The 13,429-nt window shown below is 56.7% G+C and overlaps 1 protein-coding gene across 2 annotated transcripts in view; it reads right to left on the bottom strand.

Moving 5' to 3' along the window:
• RAI1 (retinoic acid induced 1) overlaps positions 1-13,429 on the bottom strand; it is a 77,388-nt gene that overhangs the window by 30,701 nt on the left and 33,258 nt on the right. The window contains exon 2 of one of the 2 annotated variants that reach the window (XM_082312811.1): positions 10,906-10,986. The exons of the other annotated variant lie outside the window; for it this stretch is intronic. The gene's annotated coding sequence lies outside the window, so the exon portion shown is untranslated. The remainder of the gene's footprint in view (positions 1-10,905; positions 10,987-13,429) is intronic. 2 annotated transcript variants of the gene reach the window in all.

Here is a 13,429-nt window from a genome sequence, read left to right as displayed (position 1 = left end):
GGCTTTACCTTTAACATCTGCAAATGTGGTTAAAAGTTTGCCGAGCCTATTTTTAGAGCCTCTCACCACATGCGATTTCTCCATCGTGAGACAGGAAACGCTGATGAGGTTGTTCGCCACGGAGCTGCTTTCTCCTCCCTGAACAGCCTCCGAGCTCCTCCGATCTGCGTGGTGCTGCCACGCTGCTGGCCCCCTGGCCCCCACCTCCCAGCAAGGGAACTGCATCCTGCAGTGGCAGCTATGGCAAGCCTGAGAGCCAGGAGAGCTGCCCGCATCCCACCAGCTTGCCCCGTGCCTCAGTTTCCCCAAAGCAACAGCATTTTGCGTCGCTGCCCACCCCAGAGCAGTGCTAAGGGCTTGACGGCTGCTGCATCTCCTCAAACATGGGATGCATTGATGCATTGGCACCGGGCACGGGTGGCACCGCCCATGGCACGGGCTGCTTGGTGTGTCCCCGCTGTCACACTTAACATGAAATGCTTTGGAGCAGAAGTGGATCCTGGCTGCCCCATCGGGCACCGGCCCTTCTGCCGCCTGTCACAGCCCCGTGCCTGAATATGAGGCGCGGGCTCGACAGCCCGCGAGCGCGGCTGCGGCTGGGCGGCGCGGGTACCTGCTGTTTGAATGTCAACACCTCATTTATACATCTTGATTGGCTCTCATCAGCCATGCTGCGTTACACCTGATTGCTCCGAGCCGGTGCGGGGTGCCAGACTGCAGCGCGTAATTTCATTTAATTGGCCCTCCATCCGAAGCAAAACAGAAATAGGGGAATAAAGAAACAACAAAGCATCCTCCCCCCTAAAAAAATTAAAATCTATGCAGTTTTGCGTTGGTTTTATTTTGCAACCATGATCAGGCCGTGCCGTGGGCTGTGGGAATCCCTTCCCGGCGATGCCAGACCCCGCGCAAGCCATGAGATGCTTTGCCACCCTGTGGGCTCAGCGTGCTCGTGCTCCCCCTCGGCCCGCGACAAGCCCTGCACTCATATCATGCTAGCCTGTGCTCCTTCTCCCGCCCGCTCTCGCAAACCACTGAGGCTGAAATTTCAATTAAGAAAGAGAAATAATTACCCGCCGCTCCACATTTCCTCTAAAATGGTAGCCAATGCCAGCAAGCCGAGTCACCGCCTCCCACCGCGTCCTGGCGCGCACCGGCGGGCTGGCGTTCGGCTGACATTTCCAGGATAATGCCAGCCCAGCCGCCGCTCACCGGTGGCCTCTACCACAGCCATGCCAGGAGGCCAACGCCACGCGGATGCTTGGAAGAGATGCTCGCTTCCTCAGCCAGAGTGGGGCCACCACGAGCCCCCACTGCCCCGGCTCAACCTTGTGCCGGGTCTGAACCCTCTGTCCGACACTGCTGCACCTGGCCATGCCCTGGGCTGGGGTCCCGGCCCCCTGCTCTCTGCCTTGGCTCGCCTCCTCCCAGCCCCGAGCCGCATGCCGCAGGGAACCGCCATGCTACTGTCCCTGACAGCCTCCATGCACCAGGACAGGGCACACGGGAGGGCAGGAATGAGAGGACGGGCAGCACCAGGGTGGGCAGCAGCCTCAGCTGCACCGGCAGCACTGCTGGCGTGTGGGGCAGCACCAGGGAAGGGCAGATGGACCCACCTTTGGGACATGTCCCCAGCGTGGGGACACCAGCAGTACAGCTGTATCAGCCTCCCCCATGGCGCTGCTCTGGGCAGGTGCCCCAACCCCACGCTCGCCAGGGCACCTCGGGTCTGCCCACAGCCCCCGAGAACAGCTCTGCTTGTATTCACCCCGATGAAGTTCTAGAAACCACATTTCTTGCATCATTTTATTTTAGCACAGCCAGAAATAAATGGGAAACAAACCCCATGGGGGCTGGAAAGGGCACAAACCCCAATCGGAGGATGCTGCAGCACCCCACAACTGCTCCTGCAGCTTCTTCAGCCTGTCCCAGCTCCAGCTCATGCCCTGTTGGCGTGGCATGACCCTGTCACAGGTCCCCGTGGTCTGTCCCCAGCCAGCGCAGCCAGAGGCGTGAGATGCAAACCCCAGGAGAAGGCAGAGATGGATGCTGAGCCAGGCACAGGAGGCTCCGCCATCATGAGGATGAGGATGAGGATGAGGGTGAGGGTGAGGGTGAGGGTGACGATGAGGAAAGGAGGAGCATGATGCACAGGGCTGGCCTTGGGTTTTACGCACCTTGCAGGCCTGCAGTTCCCACCCGCGCACAACACCCCAGGCTTAAGCCCCTCCTGGTCCAGCCAAAAACCCCACCGGGCACCAAAACAGCAAGAAACACCGACCGGCTCATGCCAAGCTCAGCTCGGGGAGATGCCACGTTCAGGCGGTGAGAGCCAAGACAGAGCTCCAGGAGCGAGAAGGCAGTGACAGCAAGACTCGCTGGGGAAACGGGTGCTCCCTGCACCTCGACAGATACAAATACGCTGCTGCCCAGTGACTCCACGGTAATCGGCTTGTGCCACTGTGTGCTGCGGGAGCTGTACCTTGAGTGAATAGTAACGATGCTCCTACAGCCCTGGCTGCCCAGGGAGCTCCGCGGGTGCTGCAAGGATCCACGCTGCTGCAGAACAAGCTGGCGTGGGCTATGTGGTGTCCCCCCCGAGTCGGACCCTCTGCAATCAACGGGGATGGTGTCTTATTTTCTCTGGATGTTTTCCCATTCCTCTTCTTGCAAGCCGGAGGACTGGGGGGTGCCGCAGCGAAGGCTGCGAGTCCCGTGACTCCGGTGGCAGGAGATGTGGGAGCCCTAGGCAGCGATCACAAGAACGGGGAAAGCAGCAACCTCAGGTCGCAGATTAGCTTCATTTTATAGCCAGGGAGGCAGAAACCTCCCATGGTTCAACATCTCGCCGGAGACCACACAGGGAGCCTGGGGAAAGCCAGGGAGAGGTCGCAGGTCTCTGAGGGGCGAGAGCATCCTCTCCCTGGGGAGGGAGGGAGCTTGCTTGCAGTCAGCTGGACCCCGCGGCTCCCCCAACCCATCGCTGCACCCCAAACTTCAAGCAGAGCCACACATTGCACCCCTTTCCCCTATGACCCCAAACACCCCCCCTGCAATACCGGCAAGGGCTGCAGAAACCAGTTTGGCGGAGAGAGGCTCTTTAACCAAGTTTAAATGCACTTCCCTTGACTCGGTTCCCAGTTCAGCGTAGAGGAGACCCAACTTGGCCGGCAGCCACGGCGCTCAGCTATGCACGTCCCTACCGAGAGACACATTCCTCAGCACTGCAGCTAAGTGCAGCACAGCCTTTGAGGCCTTCACCCCTCCTTCAATGATAATTTATGCCCTCTGACCCAACTCCCCCTTTTAAATCAGGCTGATCAATAGAGAAATCAGACAATCCTTTTAAGAAACTATCTCATCTGATCCTTCCAGCTAATGATCTCTGCTCTTCTTACAGCTGTTTGCAGATATGTAGCCCAGGTTGCTGGGGGAAGCAGGAGGAAGAAAAGCCACCGGGCCAAATTTCTCCTTCCCCAGTCCAAGCAGGAGCAGTGGCGCTGCTCCCAATTTGCACGGGAGTGAAATGGGAGATGCCAACCTCCATGTTTCGGAAAACTGGAGCACGAGCTCTGATCAGCAGGCTGATGGCTCCTCTGGCAACGCCGCACACCAGCGCTTGCTGCTGAGCATCGTGCTGCAGGGAAGCGCCGGCTCCGAAAATCTGCCCCCTCACCCATCTCACTGCCAAACGTGCCCTTCTCCCAGCCCGGGAGGCCTCCAAGGATATTCTCCTTCATCCTCGCTCTTCCTGCAGGCTCCAGCCTCCCGGTGTGGCTTTGCATCGCCTCCCCTGCAACAAAAACCCAGCAACACAAAGCAACAGCCCCAAACCCGGTTCCTGGCTGAGCCGTGGTCGCCCGCACCCTGTGCCGTGCACAACCGCGACATCACGGCTCCCGGCTCCTCTGCGCACGGAGGGGAAGCGGTGAGCACTGGGGATCTCCATCGCCTGGCTGGCAAACCCTCACCCCTCGTGGGACCCTTGCTTTATCATGGCAGCAAAAGCTCACAGGTACAGCCGCCTTCTGCCCATGGAGGAGCTAAACCAGACTGGTGGAAGACGGAGAGATGTCTGGTGCGGCACTTCCGCACGGGAGCGCTTGGGGAGAATGGCACAGCAAATGTCCACAGCGGAGCCTCTAGAAGGGTTTTATTGACGGCGGCTGCATTTCTATTTAACTGGCAAAGGAACAGGGTTAACCAGCAAAGAGGGAAGCATCAGAGAACCCTTTAAGTCTTCAAAGTAAATCAGCTCCTGGAACAAACGCGCTCGGTAGCCAAACGTCCCCTTCTCCTTTGTGCGCACTGGGCTTTTGACATTTATTACGCTGCCTGAGAACCACCCAGAGGAAGGATGCTTTTCCTGCATCTAAGGGCCATTTCTCACCCTGGCACACTCTGATGGTGACTTGTCCCCTGCCCAGGCAGGGGCTGGCCCCCAGCACCCCCTCCCCACGGGGACCTCACCCTGCACACCACCCAAGAAGCAGGAGGGGACCGTGCCCCAGGGACGCTCTGCACCCTCCCCACACCCGCCAGGAGCTGGGGAGCAGGCTCCGAGCCCAGGGTACCTCCAAGGTCCCCCCCCCACGTGTCTCCTCCCACCCAGCCCTTGCTCTGAAGCCAGAGAGCAGATGCAAAAGCCAAAGGGTCTGAAGGGCTGCCGCAGCGCAGCACGGTACAGGTCCTGCCACAGCAGTCACAGTGAATTACAAGGTATTAGAGCCCCACGCCGCCGTGCCTCTTGTGCAGCAGCAGTCACGGTGAAGGACATGCTATGATAGGACTAGAGTCTCCTCCGGAGAATCCAGTCACTGGCCTGGTGAAAGGCGGTGGTATGAACAGGCCAGCCCTGTTCTATAGATCATATAGCGACAGGCGTGGTGAAGGACACGCTATCACAGGACGAAGCGGTGTGGGGGGCTTACCCAGCGACAGCCAAGCTGAAGGACGCGCTGTTTGGGGGGGGGACAGTCGTGCCTCGCTGGATCAGTGATTGCCCATGCCTTTGCGAGCCAGCAGCCGTGGACGTTTTTAATTATTCTTTCCTACTTTATCGAGCATCTAATTTTCATTTATGTGCTGGCCATCTCTACCTGAGAGCGTGGCCGGTGCCGCTCCTTTCCAGCACTGCTCCTGGATCCCCTCCCGGCATGAGCCGGATGGGACCCAATGCAGCCGGAGGTCTGCCCCCAGCACAGGGGACCCATCCGGTGACTGACCTGCCCTGCAGCTCCTCTGCATGCCCCACATGATGTTGAGGACCATAACGGAGCTCGGCAGAGCCTCCTTGATGCTCAGTGTCCCTCCTCATCGGAGCACAAGCGCCGAGCGCCAGTTTTAGTGGCTGCCATAAATGCAGCAGGAGCGGTGTCCCCTGGTGAGACATCGAGCGGTGACTAAGAGCGGAGACGACAATAAAGCGGAGGAAGCAAGGTCTGACTGCAAAGCAGCAAACCAACCCCCCGAATCCAGCTTGGAGGCACTGACGATGCTCCCCCAAAGCAGAACAGAGCCCAAGCCCTGCATGGGCACGAGCCGAGCTGGTGACGGGAAGCCAGGCTCCTTTGGGCTTGGGCTGAGCTCGGCCCTGGCGCAGGCTCAGTTTGGGTGGAAATCCCATAAACAGAAGGGGAGAAAGGCTTCCCCACATCAGGACGCTGGGACAGAGTTCAAGCCTCTTAGTAAAGCACACAGGGAGACTTCTGCACAGCCCCTACGTATAAATCTACCCCCTTAAAACGTTCTCAGTGGTAAATGCAGCAGAGATCGTGCACGACTTGACAGATCGAGGCGTATTTATGGCGCTTTGGCACAAGGGATACAGCCAGTTGGGATTTTTGCTCAGCTCTACCACTTGGGCATAGTGCAGCCACAATAAACCCATTTGAATAACTCTTGTTTCAACCAAGGCAGAGATCCAGCCTATTCCCCGCGGAGCAAGCGCCAGACCTTGGGCCAAATTAATCTCCGATGGATCTCCATCAACTTCATGGAGTTACAACCACAATTTGGCCCATGCGTGACATGTAAATCTGTTCATTTTTCTTCCAAATCGTCCAAATACCGCAGCATTTGTTAGCGCAGGAGAGGGACGCATCCTCCGGGAGAGATCTCTTTGGATACCACGCCAGCCCTTCCTTTTTTTATCTCCTTTGCTGTCTGGGATAAAAGGCAAGCGAGACGGTCCGTAGTACAAGTCTGAGCTGTTTGGGAAAGAAATAGGAATTTCCTCCTGCCATTCCCAGTCTTTTGATAGGCAGGTGGGATGCGAGCAGGAATAACTCAATCAAGACAGAGCAATTTTTAATTAATTTGTGGATCCCTTCGCCGGCTGATCGCCTTGGAGACAAAAGGGAAGCCTCTCCTTTAACACTTGTGTGTGCCTGGTACTCTGAGCCTCCCCTTTTCACCAGCGCATCTTTGGTCTTGAAAGCCGCACAAAAGGAAGAATTCCTTGATCTTTTGCCTCAGCTTTTGCTAAGACAGACACACACACAAGGGGTAGCTGGGTTGGGGTTTTGGGGGGTTTCTTTTATATTCTTTGGAGAATATTAGAGCCCAAAATGCACGCAGAGTGGGGTGGGGAAGGAAAAAAAAAGAAGGAAAGGGGAAAAAAAGCCCTCAAACCTAAGAAAGCAGAGCATTTTCCCCTTGTTCTGTTGACACCTTCTGCCCAGCCCACTCCATCCCCAAGGGGAGGGAGTTGAAAGGTTCAAGCTACATCAAGTGGTGAGTAATGCAGCGGGAGGCTCCTGCTCGGGGCCGGGTTCTCGCCCTCCGTGATGGCTCCCTGCCCCGTGCCCGATGCCGCGCAGGGCAGAACCGAGCTCTCGCCCTCTCCTTCTCTCCCCACTGCCAGTGACAGTGGGGATGCGGGAACTTCCTAGGCAGTGACTGACACTACAATTATCGATTGCCGGCTGCAAAGGCTTGCTCTCGCCTCCCCCCCTCTTCTCACTTGTTTTCTTCTGTGCAGCAGAGTGCCAGCCTTCAGAGACTGCTGCTGTAAAAGGCTCAGATTGACGGGGTGTCAAGATATCCACTGCCCCTGGCTTTTAACGTTCCCTTGCAGGGGAGAGTGGGAAGAGCCCCTGCACCGGCGAGGGGAGCTCGGCTAGCTCCAAAAGAAAGGGAGGAATGAAAAGCCTTCCTCTCTCCTCTGTTGAGGAGATGCTCTTGAACCACAAGCAGCTTTTTCAGCCTCAGCTTGGCTGCGTGCATCTCGGAAATCTCAAGATGCTGGGAAGGAGGAGAGGCGGCATGCCAGCCGGCCCCCGCCAGCAGCTTCATCCTGCCCAAAAATCAAGGCACCCAAGAAAAACACCACCCTCCTCACCAGGTCTCCACAGGGTGGCACACATACATGACCGCGTGCCCATAAGATTTGGCCATGGCTATTTCAGAGGTGGGGAGGGCAAGAGGCATCCTGGCCAGACGAGGTCACCGGCAAAGGCTGCAGAAGGATGGGGACTCCTCAGCTCGGGCGCATCCTCTGCTGCTCAGCACCAACAGCATGGGGGGACCAGACCAGAGGGTTTTCCCAGCAAAGACCGGCAAAGCAGGAGCTCCAGGTGCCCTCCTGGGTCCTCCATCAAAGGCTGCGATGCTGGTTTGGGAGGTTACCCTACCCAATGGCCCTGGGAGCCAGGACTCCTGGGTCCTCTGCAAGCCCCATCCCTGGCTCAGCCGGCCACCCCTGGCAAGTGTCGTTCCTGCCACAAAATGGGGATGGCAACCTGCCCATGGAGGTGTTTGCAAAGCCGGGCGGCACCTTGGGCTGACAGCTAAGTGTAACGTGTTGGAGCCAGAGGCCTGAAATTAAAGCCGGCTCCACAACCGTCAGTGTCGACACCTGGTGATGGGAGGAGAGGGATTGATGATGGAGAGTCTGTCGCTCCTGATGCATCGCTGTCAGGGTCAATACACAATTCTCAGAGAGATCAGATGTCCAGGTTAACTGCTTTGCCTCCGAGCTAAGCCGATGGGCTGGTGGAGCCCTGTCCTGCTCACACATCCTCTTCCCTGGCCAGACTCAGCCCCACAGCCACCAGATGCCACCGAGAGCAACCCCAGAGCTTGTGGCTCTTGTTTTCATCCATGTAGAGCTCAAGTGCAGCTGCAAAAGGTGTCCAGGGCCAGAAGAGGGACATGGGGGTAATAGGGACCTGCCCCCCAGGAGCTTTCAGCTGCATCAAACCAGCCCGCTGCCATGTGCAGCATCGCCATGGGACCGCGTGGGGAGATGGGGCTTGGGGACAGCCACCACCTCCCCATGGTCACAGAGACACTGGCCACCCAAGGGAGTCTGGGAGGAGGAGTGGGGGTGGCGAGACCCCCGTGGGTGGGAGCCCCCTCTGCCTGTCCCCCTGCCTGTCCCCGTCCCGAATTGCTGGGCAACAGAAAAGGCAGGAGAGGGGGGAACCTCACCTCTCCTGCCTGGCACAGGTCCTGCCAGCTCGGTAGCCATGTCCCAATCCGCACCCTGGGCAGGCAGAGGATCCATGTGGCTTTGGCACAATGCCTGTCCCCTCCAAGTGACAGTCCAGCTGCAAAGAGCCACCCTGGACCCTTGTGGGCCAGGAGAGTTGTGACAGCGGGGCTGCTTTGTGCCCTCTGCACCAAGCAGGCTTGTGGCACCCCACGGCACCCCACAGCACCCTGCAGCCGTTTGGGTTTCCCCGCTATTGCAGCAAGCCCAGGCAGGAGGCGCAAGCCCTGCTTTGCACCCTCACTGCTGGCCATCACCCCTCGCCATGCCGGGCAGGATCCATCCCGCAGCCCAGGGGGTCCTGCGAGGACGAGAGCCACCCGCAGCCAGACTGCAGCGTCTCACCTCGCTGGCTCCTGGACGGGTTTTAGCCGCACATCTCCTCCTTGAGCACAGCTGCTCAGCCTCCCCAGGGGAGCCCAGCATGGTCCCCCCCAGGAGGGACCAGGGGGTCTTACCTGCCAGCAGCCCACAGAGCCGGCTTAGGGGGGACACAGCATCGCACCCTGACCCTGGCACAGCCAGACTTGCGCCAGCCCCCCCAAAACCCCAAGAAAACAGAGCGCGGCATGAATAACAAAAGCAGCGATCACTAAAGACTCTCCCAAGAGGCTGCAAGTTCTTCAATTAGAGCTCTCATTATAGGAACGAGAAACTCCACGCCGTCTTCTGTACGGATAACACTTTTTTCCCCCCTCTCTTTTAAAGAAAAAAGGGAGGGAGGGAGAGGAAGGCTGCATCTCTAATGCAACAGACAGGTCTGCTGAGATTCACTTTGGCTCTTATTTTGACTTTCATCTAAAAGAGCTGCCCTGGGAATCCATTAAGTCCAATTTAAATCGGCTCTCCGCCCTCACGGCTTCTCCCCGCCTTCGTGCCCCCCCGGCTCCCATCTCTCCCCCCCCTTGGAAGCAAACAAACACAAAAGCAAGGCCAGGCAGGGCAGGCAGCGAAGGGCAGGCAGCGAAGGGCAGCACCGGTGCGGTTTCGGGGCCGTCCCCCGGGGGATTACAGCCCTCCCCGGGGCAGTTGCTCCATCTCCATTTCCGCCCAAATAAACACAATCCGGCCACGTTTGGATACTGCCTTGATATCACCCACCTCGGCGGCACTTTTGGGGGGCTGACTGGGTTTTGGGACCCGCTTTGGCTCCCCACACATCTCTCCCCTCCACACGCAGGCGTATTTTCCTCTGATTTTATTATTTTCGAGTACAATTAGCTCCATTAATGCCTCAGCCGGCAAAGTTGGATGGGATATAATTGCATACTTCACTCCAGGTTTTTTTTTTTTCCCCCAGCGAGTTTCCCCACCCCAAGATCATTCCTCTGCCTTTGGGAATTGCCCCCCCATCGCAGCCGGGCGAGGGACGGACCCCTCGCCTTTCAATTCACCACACTCATTCAAGCTCCGCTTCTGTCGTATAAGCAGTTTTCCAGCTCTCCCCCCCCCCCGTAACACACCCGCTCTGCATTGCATCCTATTCATATGTTTTCAATCATCGCCGTTTCGTTATTTAAAACAAAAGCACACGGGCACCCCCCCGGCAGCAGGCTCCGAGCCCCCTTGCCGGGCTCCTCGGTTATTCCCTGGATTGTTTGTTTATTAATGTCAACGGAGGATTTTGGGGGCAAAAATTTGCCGTGGGAGAAAGGGAGCGGGAGGTGAAAGTCCCACCGAGGGGCTTTCCAAACGTGCAGCCAGATGTGCAAACCCCACGATTCCCTGGGTTATCTGCTAGATCCATTTTTTCTTGCCCCGCCAGCCCCCAAATAAAAGAAAGAAAATCCATCAAGTCAGCGTTCTCACGTGCAGACAACGGCAAGGATAGCCAGGCGCCCGACCGCGGCACCGCCGCAACTTTTATAAGTATAAAACCATGCACACTGATAACTCCTAAATTAAATAAGCTTCCCCTGGAAGATTGCCCTCTGCAGAGGCTTTCGCAGCCCCGTGCCCATTATTATTTTAACTTTGGAAAAGTAGGAGTCAGGACAAGCAAAATGAATCCATCCCTTGCACACACAAATATTCCAAGTCTCAGCTGTATCTTTGTTCAGACACCCATCAATCGGCAAGTCAGGAGGATTTTTGGACCGGTTGCAAATTTCTTTATTACTTCCAGAAAAGCAAAACAACCCCCCCTCCTCTGCCGCTGCTGCAAATAGGACACACACACACACACACACACACACACACACAAGTACACCCCCCCCCCAAACTCCGCGATGCCGGCGCCGTGCATCCATTCAATTGCAGCGGCACACGAGTTGCACAAGAGAAAAATAAATCCGGAAAAAGCTCCGTCTGTACACACACCCCCCCTCCAATTCTGCTGCGGCTTCAATAAAAAAAAAGACAGAAAAAAAGGCAAAAAAAAAAAGGCACAAAGATGTAGCTTGCAACAATACCTGCGATGGTCCTCGCTCTCTCCTCTCTCTCCTGCTGGCTCGCTCTCCTCCTCTTCCAGAGCACAGTAGCCAGATTAGATCCTTAGAAAAAAAAATGTGAGAAATAGCACAATTCTCCTTTTTTTTTTTTTTTCTTCCCTTCTCAGCAGCCCTTCTGAGCTCCTTCACTAACCATTATTCATAGACCACTAGGGGATATAAGGTAATTAGAAACGGCCCTATAGCATCCAGCCTGAAAATGTAATGCCAGCGGTAGGAGTGGTGGAGGGCTCTGGCTGCGGGCGGCTCCGGCAGAAAGTGCTCGGTGGAGCTGGGGACGAGGTGAGAAGTGGGGTGGAGGAGAGGGCGAGCGGCAGCGGGTGCTGGCGGCTCTCCCTGCAGAGACCAGGGTGGCCAGGGATGCCGAGGGCAGCGGCACCGGTTTGGTTTGGGGTTGGGGATGGTTGGGGTTTTTTTGGGGTTGTTTTTTTTTTTTTGGAGTGGGCTCGCCGTGCCCGTGTGAGCCGTGCTGGGGCTGCGTGTGTGTGTGCGCGCGTGTGTGTGTGTTTGTGCCAGGAATAGCAATCAGCAGAGGCAGCACACAGAGCGCAAAAATGCCATCATGCAGGGTCAACAGAAAGCTGCAGACATTTTTTTTTTCTTTTTTTTTTTTTTTGTAGGCTTAATCCTCTGGAGCAGGAGAGAGGGAAAAGGAGGAGGCTGCTGCCTTCTTTATAGTTTTGATTTTTTTCCTCTTCCAGCCTCGTAGGATCAGATTAGCCCCCCCCCCCTCCCCTCCACGCACACACACACACGCCAACCCCAGCGATCCCAGCCCTCCGCCAGCGCTGCACCAGGGAGATGCCGGAGTCAGCGTGGGGTGGGATGCGGGTCTCGCCGCCGCGATGAGCTGGGTGGGATGAGCTAGGTGGGCTCGCGCGGCAGTGGGGAAGGGAAGCAAGAGGGAGGCAGCGCGGGGGGGTGGAGGCAAATGAACAAATCACACCTGCAGCTTTCTGCGCGCCGTAGCCAGCTGCAGCCCAGGCAGGGACCAGCAGGAAAAATACAGGCGCACAGGCTCCCAGCGCCATGCATCTGTGGGGATTTAGGTGCACAGTGAGCTGACGGTCGCTCATCACTGGGAGCGATTGCTTTTGGGGGGTTTATTTTTGGAGGGGGGGAAAGATAGGCGGTAACAAAGAGCAATCCTTCCCCGCACACTGCTTTTTCTAAGGGGTAAATAAAATCCGGCGCAGAGGAGAGGAGGGGGAGCTGGTCCCCTCGCGAAGAGATGCACAGCACTGCTGGCCAGGGAGGGCTTCGGTGGCCCTGGCACACCGGGACGCCTGCGTCCTGCCGCCAGCGGTGCCCGTGCAGGCTGGCCGGGGTTGCTGCCATGCAGCTCCGTGCGCGCTGGCTCCTGCCCGAAGGGTACAAACGCTCAGCCCTGCCTCCTCCCACGACTCCGCTCTGAGCCTCTCTTTAATTGAACTAAAGCTGTTCACCTTGATAACGCAGCACGGCAGCAAGTTTCCAAGCCATACGCAGGGGGCTGGAGAGCTATTTGATCCACTTCCAAGGTGCTGCCTTTCAATTCAACCCCTTGCTCTTGAAGGATGGATAACCAGGCCCTCTCTTTTCCCTGTTAATTACTCGAGATAGCAGGCATCAAGCTGCAAAACAGACCAAACCTCGTAAGGGGACCCAGCATCTGCCAAAGCAGACCGCTTGCTCTCATCTTCCCTGTCCCCTTTCTCCTCATCCTCATCCCCATCCTCATCCCCCACCCCAGCCCCAGCCTGGCTGTTTATAGCTAATATACCACAGCACGCTCCTGGTCACCTCCGACTTCACACGTGCATCTCTTGCAGGACGGTAAACCGAGTCAGGACCTCACGGCTCTCTGGGGGTTTGGTATTTATCCCCCATAACCACCGATCCCCCCTGTCCGTCACAGGGAAGAGCCTCTCCACCATTTGGCACCATGGGCTGTGACTGCCACCCTAGTAAAGCCAAGGTGGGACATACCCCATGGGCATCACCCCCAGCTTCTCCTCTGGGATTGAGAGAAGACTAAAGGATTTGATATTTTTACACTACAGTCCCATAAATTTAGTGATCCAGTCCATCTGAGTCATTTCATGGCTCTCTTATGTTTGAAATCCCCACCTCCAGGAGTCCTGTGATTTCAGGAGAACCTCAGCCCTGCTCTCCTTTAATCCTGACCTCACCGTGGTGAGGAGAAAGGTTGAAACCACAAGCCCCCAAGAGCCCCATATGCAAATTAAATCAGCACCAAACGCTTTGTTTTTTAAATGCTGTGATTTTTCTGGCAGCTTCATAGTTCTGCGATTTATGAGTTCACAAAGGCTGATTTCACGACTTCTCGGCACTTCTGAGGTGCCGGCACCCATGTCGCCTCCATTTCATAGAATCATAGAATCATTAAGGTTGGAAAAGACCCTTAAGATCATCGAGTCCAACCGTTAACCTAGCACTGCCAAGTCCACCACTAACCATGTCCTCAAGCACCACGTCTACCCGT

The sequence above is a fragment of the Platalea leucorodia genome (genome assembly GCF_965183815.1).
Source record: "Platalea leucorodia genome assembly, chromosome: 5".
NCBI lineage: Eukaryota > Metazoa > Chordata > Aves > Pelecaniformes > Threskiornithidae > Platalea > Platalea leucorodia.
The sequence above is the reverse complement of the archived record's forward strand: the minus strand, read 5'-3'. Positions and strand labels throughout refer to the sequence as shown.